General features: G+C 30.7%; 1 protein-coding gene across 1 annotated transcript in view; it reads right to left on the reverse strand.

Moving 5' to 3' along the window:
- Positions 1-18,863, reverse strand: part of LOC130891991 (PR domain zinc finger protein 1) — a 55,440-nt gene extending 36,577 nt beyond the window's left edge. The window contains exon 1 of the mRNA XM_057797154.1: positions 18,585-18,863. The gene's annotated coding sequence lies outside the window, so the exon portion shown is untranslated. The remainder of the gene's footprint in view (positions 1-18,584) is intronic.
- Positions 18,864-19,126: the final 263 nt, after the last annotated feature.

A 19,126-nucleotide genomic window follows, 5' to 3' on the forward strand; every position in this document is an offset into this window, starting at 1 on the left:
CATCGCCAGTAACAATCCGATGCAAAAATGACGTTCCAGCATGCCTTTCGACGTTTCTCGACTTGAGTACATGTGGAACCCAATTTCCTTGCTTTCGAATATATCCAGCTGCTTTTAAACGTTTTAAAATGGCTGCTTGAAGATTCTAAGAGGTTCTTCTTGTGTTTGGTAACAATCTTCATCGAGTAATGCTTCCAGTTCTTCATCTACAAACTTTTTTGGCTGTCCGGGACGTTCAGCGTCAAAATCACCAGTTTTAAATGGTACGAACCGCTAAAGCTTCATCCTTATTTGTTTAATATTAACTTTCTGACGCGCGTTTCGATAAACCAAGTTACCGTCTTCAGGGTCTGAAGGTACTCTTTCGGAGGAAACCTTCAGTCTCTGAAGACGATAACTTGGTTTATCGAAACGCGCTTCAGACAATATGGAATTTCGCCAACGGTTCCAGTAATTCCAACTTAGTTTCGGTAATTTTTGATAAGCTAGAAGGTCCAGTTGATCTCTCATATAACCCAGATTTGGTACTTGATGATTTCTTACGAAAACAAATAGCGCGGTTGAGTTTTTAACTTGTAATTGTTTTTTTTTGTCATTATTAGGATATAAATTTAATTCGAAATTTATGTTTCATCTTATATAATTCAAACCAAGCGTCTACCACGTTCTATGTTAATTTGCCTTTCTGTGAGTTACACTAACCGACTTGTCGATGCAAGAAACGTACTACAAAAAAACCTTTTGCCAAAATAAGGATCATTCGGTCCCTATAATTGAAATTTTTGATTATATTTGAACCGAACAAATTTCTAAACATTTTAAAATCTTCTTGACATTAAGTACACGTCTATCTATTTTATTTATTCTGATATTGGCCCTATTTAAATTATACATTCTTCTCATTTTTTCTTTCTTTCATACTAGATCCATTTCCTGTTCGATATATCAACTTCATACCCAGATTAAAAAATTTATTGCTGGCTATTTTTACCAGTTTCTCGTCTGTCATTCCACTTATATGTTAGTCAAACGCTTTTGTAAGGTCAATGAAACACGGGATTTCTCAAATACTTATCGTAGGATATATACGCATCCACGCAGGATCTTCCTGATAAGAATCCTTACTGTAGCAGATTCGTCCCCCTATAGTTTGTTCTTATAAATGAAAAGCCTTGAAATTACTTTTAATTAACTAAAAATACCGATAAAAGCCTTGAAATTACTTATAACTAGTTCAATATACCGATAAAAAGCCTTGAAATTACTTATAATTAGCTCAATATACCGATTAAAAGCCTTGAAATTACTTATAACTATCTCAAAAACCGATAAAAGCCTTGAAATTACTTATAACTAGCTCAATATGCCGATAAAAGCCTTGAAATTACTTATAAATAGCTCAATATGCCGATAAAAGCCTTGAAATTACTTGTAATTTGCTTAATATGTCGATAAAAGCCTTGAAATTACTTATAACTAGCTCAAAATACCGAAAAAAATCCTTGAAATTACTTATAACTATCTCAAAAACCGATAAAAGCCTTGAAATTACTTATAACTAGCTCAATATACCGATTAAAAGCCTTGAAATTACTTATAATTAGCTCAATATACCGATAAAAGCCTTGAAATTACTTATAATTAGCTCAATACACCGATAAAAGCCTTGAAATTACTTGTAATTTGCTTAATATGTCGATAAAAGCCTTGAAATTACTCATAACTAGCTCAAAATACCGAAAAAAATCCTTGAATTCACTCATAAATAGCTTAAACTACCGATAAAAGCCTTGAAATTACTTATAAATAGCTCAATATACCGATAAAAGCCTTGAAATTACTTATAATTAGCTCAATACACCGATAAAAGCCTTGAAATTACTTGTAATTTGCTTAATATGTCGATAAAAGCCTTGAAATTACTCATAACTAGCTCAAAATACCGAAAAAAATCCTTGAATTCACTCATAAATAGCTTAAACTACCGATAAAAGCCTTGAAATTACTTATAAATAGCTCAATATGCCGATAAAAGCCTTGAAATTACTTATAATTAGCTCAATATACCGATAAAAGCCTTAAAAGAACTTATAAAAAGCTTAAAATACCGATAAAAGCCTTAAAATTATTTATAACTAGCTCACAATACAGATAAAAGCCTTGAATTCACTTGTAAATAGCTTAAAATACCGATAGAAGCCTTGAAATTACTCATAAATAGCTCAAAATACCGACAAAAGCCTTGAAATTACTTATAACTAGCTCAATATACCGATAAAAGCCTTGAAATTACTTATAACTAGCTCAAAATACTGAAAAAATCCTTGAATTCACTTATAAATAGCTTAAAATACTGATACTGATAAAAGCCTTGAAATTACTTATAACTAGCTAAAAATACCGATAAAAGCCTTGAAATTACTTATAACTAGCTCAATATACCGATAAAAGTCTTGAAATTACTTATAACTAGCTCAATATACCGATAAAAGCCTTGGAATTACTTATAACTAGCTCAAAATACTGAAAAAATCCTTGAATTCACTTATAAATAGCTTAAAATACTGATACTGATAAAAGCCTTGAAATTACTTATAACTAGCTAAAAATACCGATAAAAGCCTTGAAATTACTTATAACTAGCTCAATATACCGATAAAAGCCTTGAAATTACTTATAACTAGCTCAATATACCGATAAAAGCCTTAAAAGAACTTATAAAAAGCTTAAAATACCGATAAAAGCCTTAAAATTATTTATAACTAGCTCACAATACAGATAAAAGCCTTGAATTCACTTGTAAATAGCTTAAAATACCGATAGAAGCCTTGAAATTACTCATAAATAGCTCAAAATACCGACAAAAGCCTTGAAATTACTTATAACTAGCTCAATATACCGATAAAAGCCTTGAAATTACTTATAACTAGCTCAAAATACTGAAAAAATCCTTGAATTCACTTATAAATAGCTTAAAATACTGATACTGATAAAAGCCTTGAAATTACTTATAACTAGCTAAAAATACCGATAAAAGCCTTGAAATTACTTATAACTAGCTCAATATACCGATAAAAGCCTTGAAATTACTTATAACTAGCTCAATATACCGATAAAAGCCTTGGAATTACTTATAACTAGCTCAAAATACTGAAAAAATCCTTGAATTCACTTATAAATAGTTTAAAATACTGATAAAAGCCTTGAAATTACTTATAACTAGCTCAAAATACAAATAAAAGCCTTGAAATTACTTATAACTAGCTAAAAATACCGATAAAAGCCTTGAAATTACTTATAACTAGCTCAAAATACAGATAAAAGCCTTGAAATTACTTATAAGTAGCTCAATACACCGATAAAAAGCCTTGAAATTATTTATAATTAGCTCAATATACCGATAAAAGCCTTGAATTCACTTATAAATAGCTCAAATACCGATAAAAGCCTTGAAATCACTTGTAAGCAACTCAAAATACCGATAAAAGCCTTGAAATCACTTGTAACTATCTCAAAATACCGATAAAAGCATTAAAATCACTTATCTATTACGCTTACTAATCGTATTGATCATCTTTAGTACTTATTCTACTCCACCTGTATTGTAAAAAAATATATTTACTACACATTCGTTAAGTAAAATATCGATTTTAAAATTCGGTGAAGGCGTTTGCTTGTATGCCAAAAAATGGTGAGCGCGGTCGCCAAGTTTTAAAAATTTCGTTGATCCACCAAAAATTCTAAATTTGCAGATAATGACAAACATAATAAGTACGAGGGGTGTTATATAAGTTCTGGAATAGTCGTTTCGCGTTTTTCTCGATAATTAAGTAGCAGCTCTCTTTGCAGCAGGGGATTTTACCATTGAGAATTGTCTGAAGGCTGTTTCAGACGAAAACATTGGGAAAAGAAATGAAAAAGCTACTTTTGAAAACAAAAATGTTTTTGCTAGCTCACGCAGTGAAAAAACAGGATTGTTTGCACCTGCAGCTTGTGCACCCAAAGAAACGGATATCCATTTTCCAGTTGCTTCTACACCATAATCCAGAAAATCTCTTTCAGGATTCATTATACCATTATTTATCAAAATTTTATCAGTTGTTTTCCTAGTAAAATGGATTTGAAATACCCAGAGTTAATTCCCCACAGTATACTTTGTTTAAGGCGGTTGTGAATATAGTTCTAGTTCTTCCCTGTAACTTTTCCAGATCCGGGATTTTCCGGGCCGAAAGCTGCGATAGAGGTCGTCGAACTGGTATTGATTCTCTCTAGTTTCACTTTTATTTCATTTTGATGGAAACTCGGAAAGTATACCATTTATACTAGGATATGTATAAAATATATTTTGAAAAATATTAAAATAGATCGAAACGTCAATTTTAACCTCGTTTTTAAAACTAATAAATCGAAAAGATTTATCAAAAATAAAGTTTGATGCGAAAAAAGTTGGAGAAACTCATAAAATTTTCATTAATATAATATGGAAGGATAAACATGTTTTTTCTTTGATCCTTAGCATATTAAATTTTGGTTTTAATACGTTTTCAGTTGCCCACTGTCATTTATTTCATCTATCAGATCTTTCCGACATTTTAGTACATTTACTATCATAGAACTAAATAGGGTATTTGACATTTGAAGTATTAGTATGCTTATGAAAGTTGCTGTGTGTTCAAAGTACACTAACCATCACAGAATTAAACAATTAGGTAATTGACATTTGAAGTATGATATATGATTATTGTTTACATCGTATATTCATTAAAATAAATAGAAATTGAATATTATAAAACTAATTATTGACGTAATGGAATTTAACGCATACAAAGTTAATTTTTTATTTCGAAATTTACACACAAACCAAATGTAGTATATGAATCAACAATCGTTTTAAATAATTCAATGGATCTTTGTGATATTATAGTACATTTACTATCATAGAACTAAATAGGATATTTGACATTTGAAGTATTAGTATGCTTATGATAGTTGCTGTGTGTTCAAAGTACACTAACCACTACAGAATTAAACAATTAGACAATTGACATTTGAAGTATGATATTTGATTCTTGTTTAAATCGTATATTCAACAAAATAAATAGAAATTGAATATTATAAAACTAATTATTGATATAATCGAATTTAACAAATACAAAAGTAATTTTTTATTTTGAAATTTAAACACAAACCAAACGTAGTACATGAATCAACATTCGTTCTTAATAAATCTACAGATCTGACATTAAAGTACATTTACTATCATAGAACTAAATAGGATATTTGACATTTGAAGTAGTATTATAATCATCAAAAATTGAATGTTTGACATTTGAAATATGATATTTGATTCTTGTTTAAACCGCAATGGCCAAAATTAAGAAATTAAAGTTTGAGTTGCTACCCCATGCACATTATTGTCCGGATTCAGTCTCTTTAAGTTATTTTCTGTTCCCAGACTTCAAAAAACGGATCTGTATTGAACTTTTGAACCACACATTTTATTTTTTTCCAAAATTGTTGTTATTTTTTGCTGGGACCATCTTCGTATGTATAAAGTCTATTGTGAGGAAGTTCCCACAGTCTAGTAAAAAAATTTTGATCAATTTGAAGATTTTCGAATCTTTGGAAGCTCTACTGAAATTTTTTCGACTCAAAAACTAACGAAACTACAAAATCCATACTATAACTAACGATGAATATTTTGAATAGTTTTTGGCCGTTAACAAAACTTTCTTTTCGAATAAAAAGTTGAAAATGGTGGAGATGACAGTTGTGTGTGGGGAGAGGAGCCATCGCCTGTGAAATCGATCGAAATTTCCTTCTTGCGTGCCGGTTACCATGGAAAGTGTTGGCCCAGGTCACGAGAGGTCAAACCCGGACCTTCCGCATTCATGTCTATCCCGAAACCTCCGAGTTCGATGAACTCCAACATTCGTTTGTTTACGACGTTTCTAGGGGATGATTCGCCTCATTCATGGTTGGATTTATGGTAGAAATCGCTTTTATTCATATAGGAAAATCCGTTTAAAAAATTAATTGAATAAAAAATATTATTTCGCGATGAAGAAATTTGGGGTGTTTTTACTTATAATTTCGGTTATTTAAATAATTGAAAGTTCCCAAATCGGAAGAAATTATATTAATAATACCAACGAAACATAAAAATTTTGAAGGAAAACTGAATTATCTGGAAAAATCATGTCCAAAATATATAATTTCGTACAAAACTTTGTGTCTTCAAACATACATATCCTGCACTATTTTCTGGATTTCTTCAACGAGAATTTGGGTACTATGAATGACGAATAATACGAAAGATTTCATCAAGACATTTCCTTAAAAGAAAACCGCCATAAAGGGAAAGAAAGTCCTGGAATTCCAGTAAATGTTGAGGAATTTTGAAGACGCCTACCAGAAGCCAACATTCACTAGTTCTGAATAATGACATACCGAAGGGGCTAAACTTTCAAATAAGTATACTGGAAAAAAAATTACGCTTCTTACTTATTTGTTTATTAATATTTTTTTTTGTAGAGGTTTCTTCGATATTTTTCGATCCCCCTAGCTACGCCTCTGTTGCCAACATACTTAAACCATAGTACATAGTCTAACAAGTATTTATAGAAAATTAAGCATTGTGTAGGTCAGCGAGTTTTTAGGCCAAAAGGTCAGTAGTGCGAAAGGCAAAACGTGTATTGGTCAGTTAGTTAATACTGACCTGATTTAAGTCTTCTTCCACTATGATGCATTCGCTAGCTGTTTATGAATGAAACATACAGGTAGAGAGAGAATAAATGTCGTAATAGCCTACTTAAATTGTGTACAATTTCTATCGTGTCAATGCACTACATTTTTTTTTATTACATCATTTCAAATATCAGTTTTTTGGACTTCCATCTTATCGTTATTAACTATTTAAAATGTATTGTAATATAATTTTTGATATTGGGAATTCGTATACGATTGGGTTTTTCTTCTTATTCGGTAGTTTTAACCGGGACGTCAACATCGGGACCAAAAGTTCATTGACCGACACATTACGATTTTCCCCTACTATTACTCCCACCTGTCTGGCGCGAGGTTGCCGCTACGTTTAGATTTTCGCACAAATCGATCGGTTAAACACAAACTAAACGTGGTACATGAATCAACAATCGTTTTGAATAATTCAACAAATCTTTCTGACATTGTAGTACACTTACTACCATAGAACTGAATAGGATATTTGACATTTGAAGTAGTATTATAATCATCAACAATTGAATGTTTGACATTTGAAGTATGATATTTGATTCTTGTTTACATCGTATATTCATTAAAATGAATAGAAATTGAATATTATAAAACTAATTATTAATCTAATGGAATTTAACGCATACAAAGTTAATTTTTATTTCGAAATTTACAAACAAACCAAACGTAGTTTATGAATCAACAATCGTTTTAAATAATTGAATAGATTTTTGTGACATTAAAGTAAATTTACTATCATAGAACTAAATAGGATGTTTGACATTTGAAGTATTACTATGTTCATGATAGATGCTGTGTGTTCAAAGTACACTAACCACCACAGAGTTAAACAATTAGACAATTGACATTTGAAGTATGATATTTGATTCTTGTTTAAATCGTATATTCATTAAAATGAATAGAAATTGAATATTATAAAACTAATTATTGATGTAATGGAGTTTAACGAATACAAAGTTAATTTTTTATTTCGAAATTTACACACAAATCAAACGTAGTACATCAATCAACAATCGTTTTAAATAATTCAATAGATCTTTGTGATATTAAAGTACAAATTACTATCATAGAACTAAATAGGATGTTTGACATTTGAAGTATGCTTATGATCGTTGCTGTATGTTCAAAGTACTTTAACCACCACGGAATTAAACAATTAGTTATTTGACATTTGATATTAAATAATGATATTAAATTAGTGTAAAAATTGAAACGTCATATTTTAGTGACAAATTCGTTCTTTTCAAGTACAATAAAGAGATAGAATAAAATCGACAACACCGGCGAATCATCGTTTAATTCTGTAGGTCTTATAGTAGATATGAATTGCATGATATACGAGGGATTTTCGAGAAGCTTTCGACATATTATTAAGATATCATCGTTCACTAAATACTAATGGAAAATTGGGGATTTAGAATTGGTTATAGACATATAAAAATAACGAATTTGCTTTATATTAACACTCTGGATCAATAGCCCATTCTAATAAACTTTTCTCAGCCGACAAAAGCTTTTTATTAGAGTCATAAGTCATAAATAGGAATAATAATTATACAGGATGTGTAAGAATCGAAGTTATTTAAAAAAAAAGTTTTTTTTGCACACTAATTGTAAGTATAAAGCCACGGACATGATTAATAATTTCTGGAGTCGATAAATCATCAATTTTAGAGAATATTTCTAGTTAAGGAATGATTTGAGGTATTAGATACCTCAAAATTCAAATCGAAATTGTGTCGTGGGATTGTGGATTCGCCCACAAATGAACAACGAAAGAAAGTTAAGAAAAGAATGTAAATAATAGAAAGAATGGACAACTGCACCAAATCTATTGACCACAGGTACTTCTCGGAAGCTTATTTACCAACATATTAGAGATTTATGTCTTTTAAAGTACAGAAAGACGAAAAGACATTGTCATAGACGTACAGAGTTGTCCGGAACTTGATGAATTAAGAAGGGTCTTTCCTATAAGAAATACGACGCTCGTTTTTAAGTTAAAGGCATTTAAACTTTCACAGGGACAATTTGTGTTATCTAAAGATAGCAAAAATTAATTTTCCAATCGATTTTTTAACAAAAACTTACTCTTCATTCAACTCGATGAAATATATGGTTTAGAAGATACGTAGAGTTCTAAATCGTTGTATATGTCAAGAAAAACGTTCGCCATAAAGAGACATTCTGAGGAAAATTATCATAAATTGTAATTATTTGTTGAAAAACTTATTTTTTTCGTAATTAACCGGATTAGAACATTGTCATAGTTCATTTTAGTGTTTTTCTGCACGTCCTGTCTTATGCTTGTTAATGACAAATTATTTTCGAAATTCATGAAAATTTCGAAGCCACTTTGGTACGAATAATACCTAAAACGCAAGCACAGATGTCGCGATGTGTCAGTTTTGACACAACAACACAAAATGGACGACACAAGAACTTCATTTTGAGAAACTTCTTCATGAAATAATTTTCAGCATACTATTTATTTATTTTTTTGTTAAATAATCTTCCTTTCATTGTAACAGAAACTTCGTTTGATGATGGTGGTGTATTTTGGTCTTCTTTTACCTTTTTTCTTTTGGTATTTCTGTCCTTCCTGTTTGGACAGTGAAGTTTTCTTCTTAGAAAATTAATACCAATGAAATACTTACTAAATTTGATTTATATTATTGATTAAACACTCTGAATATATTAAAATTGGTTCTAATATACAATTAACCAAATTTTAATGATCCACCCTTACAGTTTTTATTATTTAACAGCCCCTTTCTCGTCACCACTGCAAGTGCAACTTGTCAATTGTGTTTTTGGTTATCCTAGTTAAAGCCATCGGTCTTTTTGACTGATGATGTGGACTTGACAAGCCGTTTTATGAAATTTTTCAAAAGACTACCACTTTTGGTTTGCGGCAATGAACAGCTGCCGTCTGTCCACTCACTTACGGTAAATGAAATTTCAAATTTCACGCATACAAATTTAAACACAAACCAAACGTAGTTCTTGATAAATCTACAGATCTTTCTGACATTAAAGTACATTTACTATCATAGAACTATATACGATATTTGACATTTGAAGTTTTACTATGTTCATGATAGTTGCTGTGTGTTCAAAGTACACTAACCACCACAGAATGAAACAATTAGATAATTGACATTTGAAGTATGATATTTGATTCTTGTTTAAATCGTATATTCAACAAAATAAATAGAAATTGAATATTAAAGAACTAATTATTGACTTATTGATTGATCTTTTTGACTGATGATGTGGACTTAACAAGCCGTTTTATGAAATTTTTCAAAAGACTACCACTTTTGGTTTGCGGCAATGAACAGCTGCCGTCTGTCCACTCACTTACGGTAAATGAAATTTCGAGAAATAGAATACCACACAAAAGTTTATTATTTCGGGTTTTTTTCCATCAATGAAAGTCGCTTTAGAAAATTCCAGTTCGAAATTTAGTATTTTGTATTTAAAAACAAACATTTTCGAACAAACCGTTCATAAAACAAATGAAATCAACATTAACCTCACTTTTCATAGATATCACGCTGAACCGTAGTGATTCCTATTTTATCGACGGTAACTTGTTATGACGTCATTAATTACAAGAGTGATTGTGTCACGAAAAAATGTACCGGAAGTAGTAGAACGTCTATCAACGACTTAACCCAACATTTAGTATTAAAAAAATACAATGTCAACTTAAACATTGTTTAATTGCTAAGCATTAATTTACCGCTAGAATTGTGCACACCTGCATACAGGTAGGGATTATCAATAAGATACGATATACAGTGTGTCAAAAAACAAATATTTTTACCTAGTACGGTGAATGAGTTTTTCAGCCTCAATCAAATATGACGAAAATTAGTTCAAGATGGCTGTCTCGAATTCTCAAGGTTGATTAGAATGTTTTGAGCGATTTTTAAGGCTTCCCTCAAAACTCACATATAATTCGATGTGATCAACTTTAAAAATCGGGGGTCAAAAGTCAAAAAAACCGATTTTTTGTACATTTTTTGCAAATAACTCGTTTCCTATGAGTTTTACGCTATTTATATTCCTAAGCAATATTGTAGAACATTAAATTTTCCACAACTTTTGTTTCATAAATTTTTTCATATGGTGAATCGTTTCTGAGATAGGGGGCAGAGCGTGCGCGTTTGAAATCAACTGCCCTCTATCTCAGAAACGATTCACCGTATGAAAAAATTTTTTGCACAAAAGTTGTAGAAAATTTAATGTTCTACAATATTGCTTATGAATATAAATAGCGTAAAACCCATAGGAAGCGAGTTATTTGCTAAAAATGTGCAAAAAAAACGATTTTTTTGACTTTTGACCTCCAATTTTTAAAGTTCCTCACATCGAATTATATGTGAGTTTTGAGAGGAGTTCTAGGATGTCAAATCTACAAGTTTAAACGACTCTCTAGCTGAGTATCTCGATTTTTCTAGGTGAACTACCTTAAATGACTGGACTATTTTAATTTAATCGTGGTGGCACTTCATAGTCCAGTCATTTAAGGTAGTTCACCTAGAAAAATCGAGATACCCAGCTAGAGAGTCGTTTAAACTTGTTCATTTGGCATTCTAAACCTTCTCTTAAAACTCACATATAATTCGATGTGAGGAACTTTAAAAATTGGAGGTCAAAATTCAAGAAAATCGATTTTTTGTACATTTTTAGCAAATAACTCGTTTCCTATGGGTTTTACGCTATTTATGTTTATTATCAATATTGTAGAACATTGAATTTCCTACAACTTTTATTTAAAAATTTTTTTCATACGGTGAATCGTTTCTGAGATAGAGGGCAGTTGATTTCAAATGCGCACGCTCTGCCCTCTATCTCAGAAACGATTCACCGTATGAAAAAATTTCTTAGACAAAAGTTATAGAAAATTTAATGTTCTACAATATTGCTCAAGAATATAAATAGCGTAAAACCCATGGGAAACGAGTTATTTGCTCTATCTTGCTAAATCTACCTAAAATGACTGGACTAACAGGATTAATTTCGTCAAGGTCGCCCAAAATCGGCTGTTGTACCAGAAAATATCGATGCTGTACTTAAACTGATTTCTTTTTAATCCCGCAGATCAAAAATAAATTGCGAAATCACGTGTTTTGATTCTCTCGGAGAATATTTTGAAAAATAATGAAGACAAAGCACTAGGTTCACGGAATTTTGAAAATTCTCGGTTCCCACTTTGATTGAAGAGTAAGCAGATTGAAATCGGATCGGATCACTTTTTATCTATGGACGAATAACCACCCTGCAACTGCATCCCTCTTTTGATAATTATACGGGAGCGGAATCGTCTAGAATTTTCAAAATTTGTTCATAATCCTGACCACGAAAACCGTTTAAAGGATTTTAAGTTATAATTTCATCAAACTTTTCCTTGTAAAACAAGTTTTAATATGATATAAAGTTAGGGCTGCTAATTTCACCCCCGGAAGTACCCGTAGTCGCACGAAAATTTTCGAAAAACAAATAAATAAAATCCCAATTTTAGTCACGAACTTTTGAGGTTGATATCTTTGAAAAAAAATGGGAAACTTCGCCATAGGAAAGACCCATTTTAATGTCGTATCTCCTGATGTCGTGTGAGCTTAGAAACACCCTGTATATAATGTTAAAAGGGGTTACTTAATCGAATCCGTGAATACAGGTTACATAACGGTAAATTATAATCTTGAAATTGTTGCCGACCAAGTAAAGAATCCTGACCCTTGTCAGAAAGGCCTTGACTATAAAGGACACCAGGGGCGCGCGTGATACTGTGTGGGACGCATACATGAATAAATTAAATCCGGTTTTAGGTCAACAGTAAAAGAAATTTGAAAGTGAATTTGTTTTATTCTATATTTGTTCGGAAAGGAATTTTCTTTCAATTTATTTTTTAGGTGATACTCGCATTAAATATTACTGAATAAATAATAGACGCATGGCGATAAATCGGGATTATAAGGAGGATGTTCCGGTGTTTTCTACTTTAATTAACGTTTGCTTCGAGCTGCTTGCGGTCTGGCAACGTCGCATCGTTTTGATCTGTCGACATACCTCGCGTTTACAATTTGTAGTTCTGTCAGATAATCACCCCGCACATCTGGCTGAAATTTCGCTGTAAACACGCCGAAATGAGCTTTTCCACGTCGATAACTATTATAACTTTGTTAATTTCCCAAAAATTCGAGCTCCGTGCGTCCGGGTCGACCATTTCCTTTTCGCATACGAATGTTCGTGACAGCACGTTGTGTCAATGTCAGATTTGACATACGTACAACAGTGTTACCAAATCTTAAAACTTAAGTAACAAATTTGTATATATGTATAATATTTTGTATAAATAATTATCTTTAATAGTTGTTTAATAGCGGATTAAATGGAATAAATTGAAAACAAATTAAGGTACAGTGAACTCGGAGTAAAAATTTTACGTGTGATAAAAATTAATCTGTTTCTAATTCGCGTGCTTTTGAACCAGGAAACGATGATCAACTGTATATAGAATTTGTATTTTGAATATTGTTTTTGTTAAATTTATAGCTTAGAAGTTAACGGCCTCTAAAAATCGTTGTAATAATACTGTTTATAAAAATCTGTTATCAGTTTAATTTTAACTAATCAATTATACTTTAATACATTGAACTTTTTGAATTATTTAGAATTGACTATGAAATCAGTTGTGGCGTAAATACAGTTTTAATCTTTACTTATGGAACGTCCACTGTATTTTTACGTACTACCCTGTATATGACGTGGAACTATTAAAGATGGTGAAGATTATAATTAATCATTTTATAATGTAATTAACAGTTTTTTTAGTGTAGGTATTGCGGAAAATCATGTAAAACTATTTAATAATTATATAGAATCTCAAAATATTTATTCATACATTGTTTTTTCTATTGATAATTACGTTTTTATTAGTTATTGAGGTTAGACACATCGTGATAAATTATGACAACTGACATATATATTAGTAATCAATATTGAATGACGCAAGCTGCTTTCTTTTTGACATATGGCAACGCTGATGTGATTACGTCAAATTCGACATCGCCGTCATGAAGTTTGACATTTTTAATTGTTTAAAAACTTCCCAAATAGTGAATAATTCATTAGAGCATGGTTTTACTCAGATATAGATACATTTTTTTTTTCTACGAACAAAAATTTTTCGAAATTTACACAGCATAGACGTTTTTTCTTGCTGTCACGTGATATATACGACGTTCTCGCTTTTTCTATGGTTTCCATACCTTTCTTTAGGTTTAGTAGGACACTGGGGCAAGTTCAACGAACTCTTTGGAAGACTGTTAGTTGGTATACTCTAACCAACACACACACACATATATATAATGAGTTAAATTAATTGTTAAGGATTAGAATTTTAATACGGTTGATCGAATAAATACACGGAGAAAAAGTGTTTATGATTACGAGTACAGAAATTTATGATGTCAAAATATTTTGAAAAATTTCTATTTGAGGAACGAATAGATGGTATAGGGGAGAAGGTAAAACGAGATCAAACTCGAAATTGGATTGGGGGCTTCTGATTTTTTAGATTTTCAGTTACTGAATAAGCCTAGCAGCTCTTGACTCAAAAAAATTTTGAAACGCGAATAACTCGAAAACTAAGAGAAATACGAAAAAAATTGCTCAGACAAAAAATGTAGAGTATAAAATTCTCTACAAAAAAGATTTCTAGTCTTTTTTTCGTTGGAGTTACTGTTTTTGGGTAAATCCCTCTCAACGCCGAAAGCCGGAGTATATAAGCCAATTTACGTTCCAGGTGTACATGGAAACTGCTCTAACTCTTGGAAAACTGCTTAGTTTTCAAAAAATCAAAATGAATTATGATGTTTAGGATCTCTATTTTCTACTAGGGTAAGTTAGCATATTTTTCGACTTGGGAAATTTTCGAAAATCTTGTGAGATGAGTACATGAACGCATTTTACGGTGAAAATTTTGAGGTTAGGAAAAAATGTTTGAAGACCAATCTGTAGAGAATTTTATTCTGAACATTTTTTGCTCTTGCACTTTTTTTCGAATTCTACGTAGTTTTCGATTTATTAGCGATTCTAAATATTTTTGAGCGTTCAAACCCATTTTACAATAGAAACTTAAAGGTTAGGAAAAAAAGCTTGTAAACCAATTTGTAGAGAATTTTATGCTCTATAATTTTGGTTCTGGTACTTTTTTTCCATTTCAACGTAGTTTTTGAGTTATTCGCGATTCAAAATATTTTTGAGCTTTCAAACCCATTTTACAATGGAAATTTTGAGGTTAGGAGAAAATACTTGCATACCAAACTGTAAAGAATGTTATTTTGTACATTTTTTGCTCTTGCACTTTTTTTCGAATTCTACGTAGTTTTCGATTTATTAGCGATTCTAAATATTTTTGAGCGTTCAAACCCATTTTACAATGGAAACTTAAAGGTTAGGAAAAAAAGTTTGTAAACCAATTTGTAGAGAATTTTATGCTCTATAATTTTGGTTCTGACACTTTTTTTCCATTTCAACGTAGTTTTTGAGTTATTCGTGATTCAAAATATTTTTGAGCTTTCAAACCCATTTTACAATGGAAATTTTGAGGTTAGGAGAAAATGCTTGCACACCAAACTGTAGAGAATTTTATTTTGTACATTTTTTGCTCTTGCACTTTTTTTCGAATTCTACGTAGTTTTCGATTTATTAGCGATTCTAAATATTTTTGAGCGTTCAAACCCATTTTACAATGGAAACTTAAAGGTTAGGAAAAAAAGTTTGTAAACCAATTTGTAGAGAATTTTATGTTCTATAATTTTGGTTCTGGCACTTTTTTTCCATTTCAACGTAGTTTTTGAGTTATTCGTGATTCAAAATATTTTTGAGCTTTCAAACCCATTTTACAATGGAAATTTTGAGGTTAGGAGAAAATGCTTGCATACCAAACTGTAGAGAATTTTATTTTGTACATTTTTTGCTCTTGCACTTTTTTTCGAATTCTACGTAGTTTTCGATTTATTAGCGATTCTAAATATTTTTGAGCGTTCAGACCCATTTTACAATGGAAATTTTGAGGTTAGGAAAAAATTTAAACCTTTTTTGTAAAGAATGTAGTGCTCCACAATTTTTGTCCTGGTAGTTTGAGTCAAAATATTCGTAGTTTCTGAGTTATTCGCAATTCAAAACATTTTTGAGCTTTCAAACTCATTTTACAATGGAAATTTTGAGGTTAGGAGAAAGTGCTTGTATACCAATCTGTAGAGAATTTTATGCTCTATAATTTTGGTTCTGACACTTTTTTTCCATTTCAACGTAGTTTTTGAGTTATTCGCGATTCAAAATATTTTTGAGCTTTCAAACCCATTTTACAATGGAAATTTTGAGGTTAGGAGAAAATGCTTGCATACCAATCTGTAGAGAATTTTATTTTGTACAGTTTTTGCTCTTGCACTTTTTTTCTAATTCTAAGTAGTTTTCGATTTATTAGCGATTCTAAATATTTTTGAGCGTTCAAACCCATTTTACAATAGAAATTTTGAGGTTAGGAAAAAAAGCTTGTAAACCAATCTGTAGAGAATTTTATGCTCTACAATTTTGGTCCCGGCACTTTTTTTCCATTTCTACGTAGTTTTTGAGTTATTAGCGATTCTATATATTTTTGAGCGTTCAAACCCATTTTACAATGAAAATTTTGAGGTTAGGAAAAAATGCTTGTATACCAAACTGTGGAGAATTTTGTGCTCTACAATTTTGGTTCCGGCACTTTTTTTTCCATTTCTACGTAGTTTCTGAGTTATTAGCGATTCTATATATTTTTGAGCGTTCAAACCCATTTTACAATGGAAATTTTGAGGTTAGGAAAAAATGCTTGTATACCAAACTGTGGAGAATTTTGTGCTCTACAATTTTGGTTCCGGCACTTTTTTTGAATTCCTCGTAGCTCTCGAGTTATTCGCAATTTAAAATATTTTTGAGTGTATAAACCCATTTTAAGGTGAAAATTTTGAGGTTAGGAACAAATATCTAGGATAATTTTTTGCAGAGAATTTTGTTTTCGAGTCCCAAAAGTTTCGAAAAACCATTTTGTTCAAAGTCAGTATCTCAAAATGTAGAAAACCAAAACCACCCAATTTACTTCAAAATTTTAGCTCAAAATCGCCTAATTTGCCTGTACTATTTTTTTTTAAATCTGCTAGGAGATTTTTTAACCACCTTGGCAAAATCATTGTGTTTATTTAGAGCATATTTGATGATTTTTTATAACAAATCAATATCAATATCAGTATCAGCCTAAAAAGATATTTCGATTTGATCTATGTAAAAATTTAAATAGTATTTATTCGTTTCGAATTATTCACTGGATAGTATGAACTTCTGACACTTGAATAAGTTCAATAACCTCATCAGATTTCGCATTTCTTGATGACTACGTCAAATACCAGTCAAGTTTTTTTTTTCAGTTTAGTAACTACCTGATTACTTATAAACATTAATAAAAATCCAGATATACGTAATAATGACAAAAATATAAATTCAAGGACACATTCCGCGATAATAGAATAGGAATTTGAGAGCAATATAATTCAATAAAATATTTGTTTATATTTTTTAATAATAACAATAATTTTTGATTTCCTTTTCGTTTGATATTTTTTCTCCATCAAAAAATAACTCAAAAAATAATATTGACTACTCATTATAAAGCTAAGACTGACGTCTTTGAGATACTGAAATCAGAAAAGAGCTACAGCTCTTTGATCACGAACGTATACAGGGTGTACTTGATGAAAAAAATTCGGTAGTGATTAGATATTAAAAAAAATAGTTTTCTGTCGATCATTTCGTTCCTACTGGTATAACATATACCAAGCTATCAAGATATCCCCAAAAAAATTAACCCATGGTATTAAATCAGGTCAATATGGTGGCGCCATGCAAACGAACCTCCCCGATCAATCCATCTAATCATTTAGGAAGTATCGAGGGTTTCGTGGTCGTTATTGACCTCTTTGAATGCTCTTCCAAGATCAAAGAAATACTATGGGAAACGTGTAGACGTAAAATGAGCCTTTTTCGAAAATTTATCACATTTTTTTGGTTCTTATTTGATAAATTGTAAGGTATAAGTTTAATTAGAAATGTTTCAATTCTTAATGAATAATTACAATTTATGATAATTTTTTTCGGAATGTCTCTTTATGGCGAACGGTTTTCTTGGTATGTACAACGATTTAAAACTCTACATATCTCCTAAACCTTAAATTTTATCGAGTTAAACAAAGAGTAACTTTTTGTTAAAAAATCGATTGGAAAATTAATTTTTGCTATATTTATATTGTAAAGGTTGTCCTTGCAGAATTATTTATATATATATATCAAACATAATAAACATCCATTGACAATTCATAATGTTTTAATTTATAATTTATTTATAAGTTGTAATTTCGCAACTTTAAATGCCTATAATTCAGAAACGAGGAGATTATAAGGAAATTTAGTTGTAGGAAAGTCCCATCTTAATTTAATACGAAAAATAACCTCCCGAATTTCGTCGTAAGATGTTAGAAACACCCTGTATATATAAGAATATAAAATCTCGAGCTGTCAATATAATTTTGACAGTTTTATTGAACTAACCTCGTTTTTTGTATTGATTAATTTTATTTTGAATAATTTTATGTCAATTTGATTGATTTTGAAAAATTTTTTTACGAAATTTGTCCGATAAAATACAAAAAAATAATTTTAAATATTTTTCGTACATTTTAAATATTTGAAAAATATTTCTATCGATAATTATAAGATTGTCTCACCGTTTTCGTAGTCTTTTTTGGATAAAAAAGGTATCCAAGGTATACAAAAAATTTTGGCGGTTTTCACTTAATCCAATCGGCAAAAAAGAAACAATCAAAAATAATAGTCACCCACACCAAAAATGTCACTACACGTTAATAAAATAAAAATAATAATAATAATAATTCAGTCTTCGATAACACGTCGGACAACAACGATCACGTGGTACGACGGTACCAAAACAGCATAATCTTCTTCTTTAATAATAAATATTTCTCCAGCGATGTCTTTCGTAAACTAACCATGGTAAGTAGTAAACTTGACCGTGTGTTTCAAGGTAGCCTCGCCGCGCAGCGGCAATAACTGGAACCACGATCTAACGGAACCGCAGGTGAATAACCTCCAAAACTTGGTACCCAGAACTATACGGTCGGCGTTGTCGGTTGTACGAAAAAATCAGTGAATCTACTCAACTTTATATTCAACACATTTTCGACTATTTTTTTTTTTTTAAATTTAACAGATTTAAATAAAAATATTTCTACTTCTTTAAATCAGGTTT

Source organism: Diorhabda carinulata, chromosome 3 (genome assembly GCF_026250575.1).
Source record: "Diorhabda carinulata isolate Delta chromosome 3, icDioCari1.1, whole genome shotgun sequence".
Lineage (NCBI taxonomy): Eukaryota > Metazoa > Arthropoda > Insecta > Coleoptera > Chrysomelidae > Diorhabda > Diorhabda carinulata.